Raw genomic sequence first — 6,000 nt, forward strand, 5'->3', positions numbered from 1 at the left:
TTCTCAATGCCTTCATAATATTGAGGCGCTGCCTACAAAAATACAGCTAATTCAGATCATCATCAATCTGAGACATTAGGCATAAGCTACAAAGTTAGGACTCTGAGGTATTGCCATGCCGCGGGTCCAAGAATTCCTACTTCACCCCCTTGGCTGGGAAAGCGATCCCGAGGAAGAGAGATTCAAACTCTCTACTATCGACTATCTGACGACAACGACCTATCTTCCTATGGCAATCTATTTCAAACTCAAAGAGACAGAGAAGCCGTTAGTATACGATTACCCTATATGCTTAGCACGCAAAGTTATTGACTTTTTCAATAGCAAAACCGTAGCAATACTCAAGAAAGGCATAGAGCGGACTCTCAGCCAGATCAGACATTTTTGTGGCACCGTTGAAAAGGACGACGACGGCCACCACTCAATAGTAAAGAAGAAAGGCAGCACGGTCAAGTTTGTTATTCAATACCTCGACTCTCCTGAAGCCAAATTCCCATCCTTTTCTGAGATTGAAGACGCTCATTTCGTCTCGTCCCTACTCGGCGACGTCAGTGTCTTGTGCAATGCCCCAATGACATGCGGCAGGAAGCCAGAAGCTCATCCTGATAACCGACCTGTCATCTCATCATTCAAAGCAAATTTTATACGTGGCGGTTTGATACTCATTATACACGGCCATCACTACAGCAATGGAATCACAGGGTTTAACTCCTTAGTCAAACAGCTGTCGGGAAACTGTCACGCCATTGCACATGCGACCGAGTTCCCCCCTTTTGACATGAGGTGTCTTGATCGCAGCGTCTTAAGCTTCTTAGAGTACGATCGACCGAATTCTAAGACATCACCTGTCAACAGCTCTCCTCGACCCAAAACGAACATGCAGCTCAGACACTCCCAGTCACTGATGTTCCATTTGCGCAAGAGCCGAGCTGCAGAGCTAAAGAAAGCCTCCTCGACTAGTGATGGCCTCTGGATCTCCACATATGACGCTGTTTGCGCTATGATGTGGCGTACTCTTTCTAGGATCCGCGAGCCCTTGTACAAGCCTGGCTTAGATTACAAGCCACTCTGGGCAACAGGCGTGAGCATTCATAAGCTCTTTACCAACCCCCCGCTACCTGCAAGCTTTCAGGGCAACTCGCAAATTGATATAAAGTCCACTACATCTGCTATACCGCAATTAACCTTAGCTGAGATCATCTCAGAGGCGCCTTTGTTCAAAATAGCAAGCTATACACGTCAGCTAACTGACAGTGTTACTTCCGATCTCGTTGCCGCCATGCTTCAAGAACACGCGCACGTGCGTAACAAGGAAGACCTATCAATCAACCTTGCATCCTTCCCACCTATGTCTATACTAGTTAGCGACTGGCGTGTCGCCAATCTTTGCAAGTTTGATTTTGGGTTCGGCGAGCTTTGCGGTTGGCGCCACCTCTTTGGTGGTGTGCCTCCGTGCCAAGTCCTTGTCTACGCGCCGCATAAGGGTCCAGCTGGCGATGACGAGGGAATTGAACTCCAGATTACGTTTGAGACTGAACTCGCACAGCAATTGATAAATGATCCGGAATGGAGCCGATACTTCGAATTTAGGGGTGTAGACGCGTCAGATGGAGAATCCTTGGTCGCTCAAAAGTCTAAGTTATGATCAAGTAGCGAATCTACTTTAGAGGAGAATATAAACATAGGAGAGCAACACGAGACTGTTTACGTCACTGAAGTATCACAGGACATGGAGGAACTATCGGGCTCAACATAAGTGCGAGTAAAAGAATCTACAAAGTTTTACAACCAAGCTCGTACCTTAAAACCTGACAAGAGAACGTTCTAAACATAGTTATCATTCTATACCTATCTAATGCTTCATTACAAAGGCACTAGCGCGTCATAGTGACGGAGCCAATACCACGCTCAGAGACCTGTATACCTTGCTGAACGTTAACCATGTACTCCTCTCATTTGTCCGAGACATTCGTGGAACGTTGCTGGATGGTGAAGGGTTCAACCACCGTGCAGCATTCAACCACCATGCAGCTTAACGTAGACCTCCATCTCCGGCCGTAGCCACGTCACGAAACCCCGTTGTTCTCTCATCCAATTTTGCGACTTCTCACTTAAGCGCATATCAAACTTCCAGAGAGCTCGGCCTAAAATTAGCTTCCCTTCCGCATATGCCAAACTGGTGTCGAGTTAGTCAGCTCATGCCCTGCATTACTAGGCCGAGAAGGATCGTGATAGAAGCATGACGTACCTTCTCCCAATACAGTTGCGAGGTCCCATGCTGAACGGCTGCAGAACTTCTCGACGGTCACCTGGAAAGTTTCCCACGTCGAGAAATCGTTCAGGGATAAATTCTTGTGGTCGATTAAAATTGAGAGGTGAATGGTAAGCAGCGTAATGATTAACGCTGACTGACGCCTGTTCCACTTAAGTCCCATAATTAGCAAATATCTGTATTCCTAAGGAGTTGGTGGAAGTATTCATGTAGCAAAATTTACAGTAGAGGGAGAGAAAAGAACGCACCCCTTCTGGAACATAACCGCCATCAATCATGGCCCCACCCTTAGGTACGCGCCTGGGAAATCCTGGCACGGCCGGGGAGTATAAGCGCAAACCTTCCTCGAGGACGGCAGCAAGATATGGGAGACGGTCGGTATTCTCGATGGTCATCATGGCATCGCTCACGAAGGAGCTTCTCAACTCATCCACTAACTTCTGCAACTTCTGGGGGTGCTGGAGAAGGAGAAATAAAGCGCCTGATAGAAGCGTGGCTGTAGTTTCGCTCCCTGCTTGAATGAGCGTCGCTGAATTACTTAGCATCTCGCCAAAGGTGAAGCCTTTGCCAGGAGGCTGGCGCAGAATGTTTTCCATGAAGTCCGGACGCGATGCGTTGTTGCTTACTCGACGACTTACCTTTTCAAAGGTGAGTTTTCGATGCCCCTCCGCCCCCTTTACAGCATCGGAGGGAAGCAATGAATTGATGATTTGGCGGGCATACGGGGCTAGTAGCGGAATGTGCTGTATGACGCGAAAGCGCATTTGAGCCTCCTCAATCTGATTCAACTTCAGCAGCCAATCTGTTGCGCCATTTTCGAGGCATCCAAATGGCTCTCCAAATGCGAGGTCCCCGATAATATCAAAGGTAACCCAGTTGAACCATTGGACCATATCTACAGGTGTTTCTCCGTGCTCGCAAGCCTGAGTTAGACCACGGATGAACATGTTCACATAACCTTGAATCAGCGGCTCCTGCTCACGCAGGGAACGAGAAGAAAATCCTGGATTGTAGAGACGCCGGTAACGAGCGTGCTCTTCGTGGTTTCCATTGACGATGTGCGGTGCGTCCGGATTCCTAACATACCATTCAGGGTCTTTGATCATCTCTAGCTCTCTTGCTTTTTTATGCGCATAGATGTCTTTCCAGGCTTGGGGATTGATGAATGAGAGATTGTTTGGGGCTATGCGCACGACTGGTCCGTATCTGGCATGCAATTCGTGCATCTCACGATGGTGAAAGCCGGTCCATAGTGCCGCTAGATATGGGATATTGCTCGCCGCCCGAAGTCGAGGACCAGGATACTTTGCTAATGGATGGAAAAACACATTGTAGACAGAAATTGCCACCATATAAACCGCAACCTGTCTCATCAGGGCCATATCTCTAGATCTCGATCACGCCTACTCACAAGTATAATGGTGCCGATGGCTAAGGTCGGAAAATTCATCGATTCCCGCGTGAAACTAATTGAACTAGACCTCGCCCAGTTCGACATTGTAGATATTCAGATGTGTTCTATCCTCCGCCTCTTTAGGGTTGATACGGAAAGTGAATTTAGACACCTTCAAATTTATTTCCTATGTTGTCTGTCTGGAGAAGTAAGATGTGAAAGAGGTCAGTCTTCACTATGATACTGACAAGATAGCTCTCAATTGTTTAGCATTCAACGACAAACATCTGCGGTGGTCTGCAACAATGAGCTCAAATCAGATACCCAAGGCACAACAATGCTACCTTCTCTTCTTACCCTTTAGACTCAAAACATCCATTAATTGATATATTTCTTCTTATTGATTTAGACCCTGGGTATTGCTACAAAACGGGTAATAAACGTTAAGCCGAAGAGTCTGTGGAGTACTTGGACCCCACGTAGCACCCATGCATGCAGGCTGATCCTCTAGGATTCTTTATCGTAAAGTGTTCCCCACCAGCCCCAACCTCTCAACGACGACAGTGTGGAAGACGGAAGGAACATTTGAAAAGCATATTCGGAGAATTGTCATTGTCAAGAAAACGGGAAGGTTACTCTAAGTCTGACATCACCTATGTCGATCATATCCTCGCTGATGCATCAACGCGTACAATCGACACGCGTAGGTTTATCATAGGTGCAGCTTTCTAGCCGAGATCTTTTGTATGACTTACGTGTTTTCACTTCCTTAGCGTTCGACTTCTACCCACTTTAGTGTTATCAGAAGTCCCTCAATGAAAGTTAGACAGACCTCCCCCCCTTTTTTTGTTCAACCCCCTTCTCTTCGTCAATTTGGAAGGTCTGACCTTCAGGTACCATAAGTAGATGCTTTATGCATCCATGACCATGTCATTGGAAATTGTAGCTCGAGGATATGTAAACTTCAACTCTCCAATATTGATTTTACTGAAGACTATTTTCCTGACCCTTCTTGCATCTACGTTGGAATGAGAGATCTTTCTTCACAAAATGTTGTTCCATTTATGATACACTACTAAGCACACTAGCTTGGCAGACCAATCAGATATGTCGGCTAGCTAGGCTTGAACTACCCCCTAAGTATAAGTATAGAATAAAGAGCAACCTTTACCTCAACAGGAAGGTAGTTGGGGGATTGCTGCTTATAATTTTCTTTTAGATTTACTGCGTAACAAGACTTGAAGGATTTGCCATCGATAGATAGGCAAGCAAAATGGTAACTGACTGAGTCAAAAAAGGCCCTTTTTTCGTTGCTTCTCATTCTATTGTCTGCTTCAAGGTCGACCTGCTGTTCTGCAAATACTAGCTCGAGCAGAATCTATCAATTAAAGTGCTTTCCATGTAGCCGTTGTAAATTAGATCTCATGAGTACAGTCGATGTGTATGGTCTTCACATGTGTACGTATTCTGAGCTAGGCTTATCGAATAAATTTTCTTTTCGCGTGAAGACCACGACAAATAACTTCATTTAAACTTGAATAAGCCGTCCACAAGTCAAACGCAGTCTGCTAAGGTCGCCCGTCAAGGCAGCCACATAGGCAAATGCAATGGTGCTGTACTGTGTAGCTCCATAGTATCTGCATAGCCCGATACATGCCCCTCTAACTTTGGTCGCCGAGTAAACACGACTAGCATATCCCTACTCGCCGGCTGTGCCGCGTCCAGTTGATGCACTGATGTAACACTGTGTTTGAAATCATGATCCACAAAAACCAGAGTGTCCAAGAAGTTTCGGTGATGTACGCGGGCTCGAATTAGAGTGGGGTTGGTTTCCCATATCTGCACCCCGGTCGTCTCCTCGTTGTCGTGCATGAATGTAACGGCGCTATCGGGACGCATGTTCTGGCTACCCAAGAATACCGTCATGGTGTGGTCGGATCCGTCTGAGTGGACTCCTTCGAGCGCCGGCTCTCCAAAAATGCCATGGTTTTTGGAAGTGTGCGTGCGTGCGTTGAACATGGTACAGATCCAAGCTGGAGAGGTGTAGTCTAACCGTTCACGGGGTGTGACAGGGACACCCTGGAAAACGAGTGCCTTGAAAAGCATCAGGGCTTGTATGACTGTGTTGCCTTGCATGTCGGTTGGAGTTTCGTCGAACATTCTCGGAATCCCCGAGTCGTGCCGTTTGTAGTCCTCCTGTACAGTTAGTGTATATGGCTGTGCCTCCAGCCGTCGTATGCTGCGGGTTTCGGGGTCGATGCAGTATCGACCGTAAGTCACCGAGCGATAGTCGAGAGTTGGGTCGGGTCCCGTGAGATCACTGATCTGCTTGACA

This window comes from Phaeoacremonium minimum, assembly GCF_000392275.1.
Source record: "Phaeoacremonium minimum UCRPA7 unplaced genomic scaffold PA7_03_scaffold_18, whole genome shotgun sequence".
NCBI classification, from domain to species: domain Eukaryota; kingdom Fungi; phylum Ascomycota; class Sordariomycetes; order Togniniales; family Togniniaceae; genus Phaeoacremonium; species Phaeoacremonium minimum.